This window comes from Ascaphus truei, chromosome 3 (assembly GCF_040206685.1).
Source record: "Ascaphus truei isolate aAscTru1 chromosome 3, aAscTru1.hap1, whole genome shotgun sequence".
NCBI classification, from domain to species: domain Eukaryota; kingdom Metazoa; phylum Chordata; class Amphibia; order Anura; family Ascaphidae; genus Ascaphus; species Ascaphus truei.
Genome location: NC_134485.1, coordinates 122703568 through 122716460, shown reverse-complemented (window position 1 = coordinate 122716460; position 12893 = coordinate 122703568). Strand labels below are relative to the sequence as shown.

The following is a 12893-nucleotide window of genomic DNA, read 5'->3' as shown; positions in this document are numbered from 1 at the left end:
CGTCCCAGAACTCAGCGTACTCTTCTGGCAATTGTACCCTTTCCTTCTCCTCGGACACGGTGGTACCCCCAATGCTACTTGCTTCAAGGATGCAGTTCTTATTGCAAAAGGAGCTCCATTGAACGGGTTCCTTGTTGAGCCAATTCACCCGAGGGTTGTGTATCTGTAGCCAGGCTAGACCGAGGATCACTAATGGATGGAGTGTGAATAACGTTGAATTGGATCTTTTCCAGGTGTTTATTCTCAATCTTTTTTTTTTTTTATAACTTTCATCTTTATTTGGTTTTACAATGCATACATTACATCACCACCCATTAGCGTATATTGATGGGTAACCAAATGCGTCGCTACGAACTTAACGGGTTTACAAGATGACAGACATACTAGACGGACGACATCGACGGACAGGATGCGACAACACATGACTTACCCGACTGGGACGAGACACATGTGGGGTACCTGTGCGAACAGGCAGGGGAAGGGGGGACACCGAAAATTTCTTCCATGGGGGGGAGGAGCCTCTCCTTGGTCTGCAATCTATCTTGCTCCTTCCAGCTGGCAGCTGCGCCCTACTCTGCCCGTTACTATGTCAGTTGTAGGTCTGCTTTGCTGAAGGAGAACGCATCTAATATTATTAATGCAATATTGTGTCGGCGGCTATCCCCGGGATGTCTACTTGGGCTAACCATGGGGCCCATACTTTTAGAAATTTTGAGCCAGAGTCGTTGACCCAACGAGTCAACTGCTCCATCTGGCAGACATGCCAAATTCTGTTCCTGATTTTAGGCAAGGCTGGTAAATCCGGCTGTTTCCACAATGCTGCGATCTCGCACCTTGTGGCGGTTGCGATATTTGTGTGTCGCCTTGGACACACCCCGGACCCGTCTGCCCACTAGGAACAGCCACGGGTCCAGGGGGACCTCCAACTCGAATATCCGCTGTAACCAATCTCTAATTGTTTCCCAAATCGGGACCACTTTCGGGCAGGACCACAGCATGTGTTTTAAGTCAGCGACTTCCCCATACTGTTTTGGGCAGAGCGGGGAATATCCCCTGACAAATTTAGCGAGTTTTAGTGGGGTATGGTACCACCGCATAAGGACTTTATATGCGTTCTCCTTCAGCGTGGCACATATTGAGCTTTTAGCTACCGCTTGCAATATGTGGTCCCAGTCCTCGTCCTCTAGAATCTCCCCTAAGTCTGTCTCCCATTGTCGCATATATTTCAGTCGGGGGGTCTCTGCTGTCTCAGGACAGATCACCTCCCTGTACATCCTAGACGTAAGTCCCCGGGTGTCCGTTTCTCTAGAACACAGCTGTTCAAAATTGGTGCGCGCTGGTCGAATTGGAGCTTTGTTATAAAATGCCCTGACCTGGAGGAATCTAAAAAATTCAATATCTGGCAAATTTTTCTCCTCTTTAATCGTTTCGAACGTCTTGATAAATTTCCTTCCTTCCAGGTCTTTCAATCTCTAATGGTTTCCCAAATCGGGACCACTTTCGGGCAAGACCACAGCATGTGTTTTAAGTCAGCGACTTCCCCACACTGTTTTGGACAGAGCGGGGAATATCCCCTGACTAATTTAGCGAGTTTTAGTGGGGTATGGTACCACCGCATAAGGACTTTATATGCGTTCTCCTTCAGCGTGGCACATATTGAGCTTTTAGCTACCGCTTGCAATATGTGGTCCCAGTCCTCGTCCTCTAGAATCTCCCCTAAGTCTGTCTCCCATTGTCGCATATATTTCAGTCGGGGGGTCTCTGCTGTCTCAGGACAGATCACCTCCCTGTACATCCTAGACGTAAGTCCCCGGGTGTCCGTTTCTCTAGAACACAGCTGTTCAAAATTGGTGCGCGCTGGTCGAATTGGAGCTTTGTTATAAAATGCCCTGACCTGGAGGAATCTAAAAAATTCAATATCTGGCAAATTTTTCTCCTCCTTAATCGTTTCGAACGTCTTGATAAATTTCCTTCCTTCCAGGTCTTTCAATCTTTTGTACCCTGCCTGCGTCCATTTTAGAAATCTGTTACCTAACAGCCCTGGAGCAAAATCCGGATTCCCCACCAGGGGGGTCATCAACGAATGCTTGGTGGTCAGATTAGCTTTAAACTTAGTAGACTCCCAGATCACCAGTGAGTTCGCAATTGCGCATAGCGGGAGTTTTATTGATTTCTTACATTTTTTTGGGAGCCAGATTAGGTTGCGTAACTGTACTGGGGCACAGCATTCTTTTTCCAGAGCTACCCATTGTCTTTTGGCTGGGTTTGAGTGCCATTGGACAATTTGGCATAGTTGTGCCGCCTTAAAATAAGCCATCAAGCAAGGTACCGATAACCCCCCTTTTATCACTGGCCTTGTCAATATGCCTTTTGCAATTCGTGGGCTTTTTTTGTTCCAAATAAATCGAATAATATGCGTTTGCAGTGCGAGGATCTCAGCCTGAACAAGCGGTATTGGGAGGGCTTGAAACAGGTATAACATTCTAGGGAGTAGGTTCATTTTTACGCTATTGATCCTGCCAAACCAAGAGATGCCATAACCCGCCCATACCCTGAGATCTTCCCTCAGCTTCCGCATTAATTTGGGGAAATTAGCTTTGTATAGAGTTTTGTATTCACTGGTGATATATACCCCATAATATTTGATTGCGGAGGGCTGCCATTTAAAATTGAAATTTAGCTCAATCAGTTTTTCGACCGGTTTGGCTAGATTAATGTTGAGGGCTTCCGACTTGGATTGATTGATTTTGAAACCCGAGGCCATGTTGAATACTCTCAGGATCTCAAAGACGTTGGGCAGAGAGGTGAGAAAATCACGTCATCCGCATAAAGTGCCACCTTATGCGATTGCTCTCCTAACTCTATTCCTGCTATATCTGGGCTTAATCTGATATGTGCCGCAAGGGGTTCTATACAAAGGGCGAACAACAGAGGCGACAATGGGCACCCCTGTCTCGTCCCGCTACGGATGTGAAATACCTCCGAGGGGAATCCCTGGTGTCGCACTCTCGCTGTGGGGCCGTTATAGAGGGCTAAAATCGCCTCCAGTAAGCGCCCCCCGAAGCCAAACGCCCCAAGCGTCTCTCTAAGGTAAGGCCAGTCGATCCTGTCGAAGGCCTTTTCGGCGTCCAGACATCACCATAGACGGGATATTTTTTCTTTTGGCCAGATCGATTAAATCAATAATCCGTCTGGTATTGTCTGCCGCTTGCCTACCCCCTATAAAACCGACTTGATCCGGATGTATCAGCCCAGGAAGGACAATGCCCACCCTGTTAGCTATAAGTTTAGAGAATATTTTGATATCCGAATTGATCAGGGATATAGGCCGGTAGCTCTTATAGTCTGCCGGGTCCTTTCCGGGCTTGTGGATCAGTGAGATGGACGCCTGGAGCATCTGTGCTGGAAAGGGCGCCCCTGCCAGTATCCCATTAAATAGTTTCAGCAAGTGTGGAGCCAGTATTTTCCTAAATTTCTTGTAATATAAATTTGAGAAGCCGTCTGGCCCAGGTGCCTTGGCTGGTTTTAAGGACTTCATTACCTCTGTTAGTTCCTCTATAGTGAAATCCCCCTGCAGCGCCTCTCTTTCCTCCCTGCCCAGCGTCGGTAGCTGCGCCTCTGCTAAGAATTTCTCCAATGTGTCTGCGGTCTTTTGTGTGTGGCTGACCTTATCTCCGTCATAGAGTGTCGCGTAGTAATTTTTAAATACCTCTACAATCTGTCTAGGATCGGAGGTAAGGTCCCCCCCCTGAGATTTGATGGATGCTATACGAGAGTTTGGAAGCTTGTTTCGGAGCTTATTGGCTAATAGGGTATCTGGCTTGTTGGCTTTTTCATAGAATCTGCGCTTGGACCATGCTAACTTTTTTTCGGCCTGGGAGGACAGCACCAAATTAAGTTCAATTTTCGTATCTGATAGCTCCTTCCAAATGTCTTGATTTTTGTTTATTTTATGTAGTGCAGTGAGGTGTGCCAATTTCTCCCGCAGCTCTACTATCTTTTTTCCCTTCTCCCATTTACGTCTAGCGGCTATATTAATTAATATTCCCCTAAGGGTAGCCTTATGGGCCTCCCAAAGCGAGGCTTGTGAGTGAACACTCCCCTTATTTTCTTGAAAGTATTCTTTAATCCGTTGCCCTATTTCCACCACTGTTGCCGGGGCTTTTAATAGGAGCTCGTTGAGCTTCCAATTTGCTCCAGGTCTGTCTAGTGTATCTAGTGAGCACCTCAGCTCTATATATGCGTGGTCTGACCACGAGATATCGTGGATCTCAGTATGGCCGACCACCAGGACCACTCTGTTGGATACTAGGAGGTAATCTATCCTACTGTAGCTGTTATGGGGGTGAGAAAAAAAAGTATATTCGCGAGCGTCTGGGTGTTGATCCCTCCAAATGTCGACTAGCTAGCAGTCCTGTATGCCTTCGTGTATTGTTAGTACGTCCAGTTTGTGGGTAGAATTAATTCCTGTACATCTGTCCAAGTCGGGGTCTAACGCGCGATTGAGATCTCCTGCTAAGAAAATATTGCCTCTCGCTACTTTATGCAGCTTGTTAAAAAAGTGCTTAAAGAATCCTGAAGTTTTGTTCACAAGGGGCGTAGATTGAGGCTAATGTTAGGCTGTGGCCTTGGATTTCGCCTATTACAATAATGAATCTACCGTCCTTGTCTATGTGAGTTTTACTTATGGAGAGCGCCAGTCTATTGTGTACCACTATAGCTACCCCTCTTTTTTTAACGTTAGCGGAGGCCAGATGAAAAAATCTATAGTTTTTATCTAAGTATTTGGCGTGATTGGTATTTGAAAAATGAGTTTCCTGCAAGAAGATGATATCTACTTTCTTCCTATTGTAGTCCCTAAATGCTATTCTGCGCTTAATTGGACTGTTAAAACCTTTAACATTGTGTGACAACATGACTAGCTCTCTACTCATCTTTGCTGATATTGGTGCTTGCTTCGAGACCAGGTGTGGGTCTGAGTTGTATGTTGGCTGCAGCTGTAACCGCTACTTCTGTCGTCGACCTTCTGCTTCTCCTCCATCTCCGATACGTCCGGGAGCTGGGAGGGGGATGGGAAGACACAAGAGGGGGGGGGGGGAGGAGAGGGAAACATTGACACAAACACACACACAACATATACACAATGGTCTCAGGGCCCAGGCATAAGTGCCCTGGTCCTGAGTCCAGCGCCCTTGGGTGCTCAGTGGAAGTGGCCAAATTCTTCCTCATCTTTCGCCTTGCTCCCTCTACCACCTTAATTCCCACCCAAGGGACTTCGCCGGTAACTTGGAACGAGTTCCCCACGTGTCCCGGCGAACGGCCCATGTGGATTCCGGTGCAGGTCGTAACCCCTGCTGTCTGGCCCCGCTCCTTTATTTGCTATAAACTACCTCTCTCCTATGCTGAATTCCCTTTCCCTCCAGTGCCTTCTGATCTCCTACCAGCCTTCAAACCCCTTCTCTGTGACTGTTAATCTCCTGACGTACTTCTCTATGTGGAGCCTCTGGTCCTTGCTTGGTGCCTGGCCATACGTGCCTCCCAAATTCCTGTGTCTGGTGACCTCTGTGATCGGGACAACTGCACGTAGTGCTGACATGTATCTGGGTTTTTGACTACACCTGAATCGATTATAGATTGGTTACATGTGACCTTTTTATCTCCTTCCCGTTCTCGCTCCATCTCATCTATCTTCCTGTTTGAGTATTGTCTTCTCGCTTTCTTCTTTCTCCTATTTAATCTCCTCTCCATCCCTTATCCCTCTCCAACACTTCTATAAACACTTCCCTTAAGCTAACCTACAGTACTCTTACCTTTCAAAATATCACATCCCCCTTCCTTCTCGTCGACCTACATACTACTACTCTACTTCTCCTCCTTACTCATCTCCTCTCTGTTCCCTCCTCCAACCCATCTATCTACTGCTTCTCCCGTTCTCACCACTTACCCTAAGCCACCTACTTAATCTACTTACTCCATCCTCTCTCGCCCTGTTACACTTCCCCCTCCTTGCTTCTCGCCTAACTTCCTCCCCCCCCCTCTGTTTTGCCCACCTTATCCGTGCTACCCGTGCCCCTCTTATCTCCCTCCCTAACTGTTCAATCTCTCTCTCTCCGCCGCCCTCCTTAGCTCTATAATAAGTCACATCCACCAAAGTTTCGTTTTATTCTCTCCGGTGCAGTCCGTGCCGATCACTGTGTAATGCTCCGGCACCATCTCTATTCGGCCTCCTGACCTGTGTGTAGGAGCCCCTTCCGTCTGGGGTATCACCAGCTCCCGGCGGTCCCTTCCTCCCGGTGTGCGCTCCCTTGCTTGCCGGCGTTGTTACTTCCGGCTGTTCATTGTCACGTCGTTGCCGGCGTTTCTTCTGACCATCGCCACCTCCAAGATGGCCGCTCCGGGTCCCGCCCCTTCCGGTGACGTATTTCCACTGGACGCCATTTTGGAATTGGCAACTCACCGAGGCGGACACATCATCTCCAATGCTTCCCGCTCGACCCGATCTTCCCGCCTTCCTGGTTCTGCGTTCCACGCTGCCTCTGCTGTCTCCGCCATCTTGGGTGCCATGCCACCTCCACGAGGTAAGTCCAATTGATTTTTTTTTTTTTTTATAACTTGTGTTTTATTAACAGATAACAATACATGGTATACAGAAAGATATTTTGTGACCATTTAGTGCAACAGAAATAAATTAATTACAATCAATAAAATACATAGATGATTAAAGCATATCGGGGCACATGGCTTTTCGAGCCCTACTAAGCCATGTGAATTGGGGAAATCAATAGTGTGTAGGGAAACAAAACAAAACAAACAAACAAAAAAAAGAAATACCTTGGGGGGGGGGGAGCGGAAGGAGGAATAGGAGGTTGAGAGGGAAGGTGGTATGGAGCCGATTTATCTTTTTGTGTGCGAGCCAGATTACAAGAGATAGTCCGAACTATTTTTAATTCCGTCTTTACCAGGAGCCTTTACTTATGGCGATTGTGTTAATGTAGGAATTAGTCTTATGTTGAGTTTTTCACTCCTAGAGGAGAACGCATCTAAACTATCATTGCCAGATTGTGTTACGCTCCACCCCGGGGATATCTGTCTGTGCCAACCACGGTGTCCAGACTTTTAGAAAGTTGTCGCCAGTGTCGTTAACTAAACTCGTTAACTTTTCCATCTGGCAAATAAACCAAATGCGATTCCGAATCTTTGGGATAATTGGTATATCGGGGCGTTTCCATAGTGCTGCGATCTCGCACCTCGTAGCGATTGCGAAATGTGCAATTAATTTATTGTGTGATTTTGATAGATCTTTTAGAGGTCTGTTCAGAAGGAACAGCCATGGATCTGGGGGAATTGTAAGGTCAAAAATCCTTTGTATCCAATTTCTAATCTCTTCCCATATTTGGGATATACGCGGGCAAGACCACAGCATATGCAACAAGTCAGCCGTTTCTCCACATTGTTTAGGGCACAATGGGGAGGAGCCTGGAACAAACTAAGATAATTTGAGTGGGGTGAGGTACCATCTCATAAGAACCTTATATGCGTTTTCCTTTAGTGTGGTGCATATAGAGCTCTTTGCGGTAGCTAAGAATATGGTGTTCCAATCCTCATCATCTAGAGTCTCCCCTAGATCTGTCTCCCATTGATTTCTAAATGACGGGGTTTGTTGACTTGAAGTTATAGAATCGACCACTTCACCATATATTGTTGATATAAGTCCCTTAGTGTCGGTTTCAGCCCGACAGAGCTTTTCGAATTTCATCAGGGGAGGGTATGGGGCGAATTTGTTGTAAAATGCTCTGAGCTGGAGGTATTTAAAAAATTCTGCATGGGGTATATCTTTTTCTAATCTAATATGGTCGAATGTTTTGATTTTTAGATTATAACCCTCCAGATCTTTAATTCTATGATAACCTTTCGATCTCCAAATTGAACTATTACCACCTACTAGGCCGGGCGCGAACCTGGGATTATTCCAAATAGGGGACATCAAGGAATTTCCTGATGTGAGTGAGTTCTTTAATTTCGATGCTTCCCAGATCGATATAGAGTTGGTCATTGAGGTGAGCGGCAGAGCAATGTGTTTCCGTGCGTTTTTAGGTAGCCAAATCAGGCTGCTAAGCTCCAATGGGGAACATGCAGCACCTTCCAATTACACGCATCTTTTCAATTTAGGATCAGAATGCCATTGAATAATGTGACTTAATTGAGCCGCTTTATAGTATGATAACAGGCAGGTTACCGCTAGGCCTCCCGCAATGACAGGTCTTTTCATATTTAATTTATTAACTCTCGGGTTTTTCCCTTTCCAGACAAATGTAGATATTTCAGACTGAAGCGAGAGTATATCTTTCAGTTTGAGTGGCACTGGAAGAGGCTGATGCAGTATAGAATTGAGAGAAACCCTTGTCTAGGAATTGGGGTGAGTTGGTTTTGCTGAAGTGTGTCTCTTGTAGAAACAGCACATCTGCCTGTTTTCTTTTATAATCTGAGAAGGCTAATTTTCTCTTTATTGGGCTATTAAAGCCTTTCACATTGTGAGAGATTAAAGTTAGCGCCATATTTTACCGTAGGAGAGGTGTGTTATGATGCATCTCATATACTTACTGCTGATGATAGCTCTAAGTATTCTCATCAATGTATCTGTTGCTTCTTTGTCGATTAGGTTCTGCTGTGTGGCTCTTTGTTCCCGACTTCCGGGGGGGATGGGGAGGAGGGGGGAAGGAAGGGTGGACCAAACAGGGAAGGCTACATGAGGAATAAAACAAAATTTAAAAATTAACATGTAAAAGAGTGAGAAAAAAAGAAAATAGCTATGGATGAAAAATAAAACTGTTTGTCATCAGAGCGGAGGCGGAACTTGGGCCGCACGTCAGCGGCGAGGCTGGACGAGCGCACCCGTCACGCGCCGGTGCGGGGGGCGGAGTCAGAGCCTGCTGGCGTAGAGTTAGACCGTGCAAGATGCGCGCGCGTAACTGGGCCACGAGATTGCGCATCCTGGATGTCCGTCGCGGGAGGGTCTTTAAGGTGAGGAGATGGTCTACAGCCGCCAGGATGGCGATTCCTCACACTATCCCACCAGCCAATAGAAATAGGGGCTCGTCTCTTGGCTGATGTCAGAGGAGGAGGTTGGCTAAGCCATCTCGAAAAGCCGGGTGAGCGGGAAATATGAATTACCCAATGGTAGAAGCGCCTACGAGCTCTTTCTCCTCTGGCTAACTCTTTGCCACCTGCTGGGCAGGCTCCGTCAAGTCTAGCAGACTCAAAAGGTATCCCACAGGATGCGCTTTGTTCTCCGGGCCAGGAAAAGCGCCCTTCCTCACACACCAAATGGGTTTCTCACCTCTGGACATCCTCTCCTCTTTGAACTACGGACTCTATGCAGACATGCTGGCACCTTAAGTAGATGCTCAGGCTGACTGCATAGAGACTTATAAATAAATGACTTATAAATAAATGTATAAAACATAATAAAACACACCTGGGGATACTCATAGTTGTAAGGGAAATAGGACTGAGATATCAGGAGTTAAGGGGACACTGGGCAGCCCCGGTGTAATTATCCCCGCGTACCGGTAAATCATGCCTGCTTGCCAGGGAGAATTATGGGACTACTGGTAGCTCCAGCCCCTGAACTCCTGCAAACAAAATAATTGTATTTCTACCCAAATATCCCACCTCAAACTTACACACACAGAGTTTCATAAGTCTGGGGCAAAGTGAACATGGAAAAGTGGAAAAGCACAGGTCACTTTAACTTTTCATGCAATGCTACCTTGCCCCTGGCTTGTAGTGACCCACGATTTTCAGGGGTAACCTGATGAGCTTAACCTTTATTGTATGGTCTGGTTAACCTTACCCGTCACATAGTATAATGTCTAATATTTCAGAGAACCCAACAGAATGATGTGACATACCTCATGATGTCTGATATGCTTTATGGTCTGTTTATTTTAGTTAACCCCATGTTCTCTCCTTGCAGTGAGCCACTGTTCGCTTTTAGCATATCAATATCTGCAGGTTTTGCATATGAGCAATTCTCTGCCCTTTTTCCCAGGCATTGCTCTTTAGGTGTCATCCCTATGGATTATCATGTCAATCTGTATATGTATACCCTCCCTTATCATCGGAACCTACCTATATGGTAATATATTTCTTCTGCTTGAAATTCCCCAAAAGCAGTGACACTGTCTCCACATTGAGGTATGATTCACCTTTGTGGTAGGACTGCAACGTACTCCAGAGCGAGATTCTACATATTTGTGGGCAGCAGAGAGGTTTTAATCTGGCAACATTATTTGTTGATGCGGGTTGTACCTATAGTGCACATAAATGAAAGCTTATTTTTTTACATACAGCTCCCACTGCTAATCAACTCATACAGTATGCAGCCTAAGGCTACGGACCCAGTGTGGGCTGCTGCACGCGCGCCTGGCATCCTGGCGATGGGAGGCATGGGGGCGTTTTCCAAACAGGGGGAGGGGGGCCCATGAATGAAAGAAGCTGTCTCAGTTGCTTTGACACCGTAAGCATCCAGAACAGTATTTCTGCCATCTGTCTTGTACCAACACTGAGAGCATTCTTCTAGCACTGATTTCCCTGATTTCCCTTTTCTTTTCAGAGCTTTGGCTTGGAGCTCACCTCCCGCCCCCTTCTCCCCCCACCTTCCCTTCGCTGCCATTGGCTCTGAGCACACCACGTGACCGCATCTCCGCACGGGAAGACATATTTCTTGTCTTCCCTGCTGGCTGACGCGTCACAGTGTTTCGTGAGCCAGACAGCAGAACCCACTGGGGCCTACTTGATTGAGCTGAGTGGCTGCCACGCGCTCTTCCGTCACCACCAGGACTCGGCCTTAGTAGATTAGATACTCTGGTTCATGATGGGGATAACAGGACGAAGGCTGATTAACTAGTAAAGCAACTGTATGAGGGATGACACCTCTATTATCTACAATTACTCACACTGATGAGATTTGGACTGTGAGTGTATTTCTATGATATTATTCTGTCCAATTGCCATATAGGCAAGAGTTAATTGATTACGGATTGTCTGCATTAAATTATCCTGTGCACCGAAGGGTTACTACTATGGTGAGCACAGGCTGCTGGTTAATCATTGATAAAAAGTAGACACAGCAATATGTGATCATGACAGATATATATTGTATGGACCTCTTTAAGCCATAAATCTAGTGATAACTTTGTCTTTTGTTCCAATGGTTATTATGAGTGCCGAGTTTTATGTCTGTCTATTTAATTAATTGTTTTGTTCTACCTATGCTAATTTGTATGCTTACATGTTGCTAGGTGACACCCTCCACCCCTTGCCCTTTGTATGGCTCCTTTTGTGTAAACTTGTGTATTTAAAATGTGATTTTCACCTGGTGCAAAGCCTGAAGAAGGTCCCCTTGGGGACCGAACCGTCGGGCTCCTGTGTGTTATGGGTCAATAAAAACTTTTTCTGGTGGTGATAATTAGACCATTCTGGTCTTTTCTTATATCTCTAAGGACGTCTGCACATCCCTCTGTGATAGGCTGAGCGGCCTGTCACTCACCCAGGGACACATGTTGAATGTATTATATATTTATTTTTTACCAATTCAATGTTTAAGAAAAGGATTTTTGTCAAATACTAAATAATCTTCCAAGCCCAGTTTGCCTTTTTGACGGTCGGCAGAAGCAAAGCCCCCAAACTAAACATGCCAAACTCAAAAGCATGCCTGTAGTATTTATGTCTTCTGTTTTAAAGGTTTACAGATATAAAGTCCCCTGGTTAATGTGTTTTTGCATGCATATTATTAAAGTTTAAAAAAATAAATGCATACAAATTTGCAGTTTCCCCTGTTCGATTTCCCCCACCACCTTCCTCTTCTTAAAAAAAAAAATTATTGCATGGAAGGGGAAGTAGGGGTTCCCTAGAGCTGAAATATGCTATGTTTAGCTCAGTGAACCCTTAAGCCTAAAATACTTATGGCTGAAGGTAGCATAGTTAATATCCCCTCGGCAAGCAAAATGGAGGTTTAATGCACTTACAGTATGTCACACGGGCCAATAGGAAGCTGCAATGTCATCCATTCCTACTGGTCAGGGATTTAAATACAAGAAAGTACCGGTGCTACGTTCTCTGATAAGTATCAGGGGAATTAGGAGGTCCCCGGAGCTGAAATGAATACAGTTCAGATCCAGTGAGCCCCTGTTTCCCGTCCTTTAAACGCAAAGAAAAATGTGAGTTGCATTTTGTTATCTATATTTACTGTCAAAAATGCACACTATAATCAAAGAATCTGTCATATTAGCGCAGTTTTTCTTTAGGGATGATTTTCTTCCAAGTAACAGTCTGTGAGGAGTTTGACACATTTGCTACTAGCCATCCTGTGGTACTTGATTGGGATAGTTGCTGGCAAGTTATGGTGTTGGCATACACCCAATTTCAAGGGTCATATGTATGCTATATTTGTAGGGCAAATAGTATGGAAATCTAACATGTAACGTATTGTTAAAAAAACTTTATATATATATATATATACATATATATATATATAGATAGACCATACGATACCGGTTGCAACACGACATCAAGGGACAGCACGCATATGGTGTGCCGGCTGTGCATTGGATTTTATATATATATATATATATATATATATATATATATATATATATATATATATATATATATATATATATATATATATATATATATATATATATATATATAAAATCCAATATATATATATATATATATATACTGTACACACCAATCAATGGTCTGTCAAGTTACCAATAGTATTTTTATTGTTCGATCCAGCACTAGATAGCCTAGTGTTTGATGGAAGAATATAAATACTGTATTATACATACATTTGCCCTGTGACGGATTACTTGACTTCGTGATTC

General features: G+C 45.0%; 1 protein-coding gene across 10 annotated transcripts in view; it reads left to right on the top strand.

Annotated features, from left to right (window-relative positions):
• Positions 1-12893, top strand: part of DCAF6 (DDB1 and CUL4 associated factor 6) — a 397587-nt gene that overhangs the window by 114517 nt on the left and 270177 nt on the right. The gene's annotated exons all lie outside the window — the stretch shown is intronic.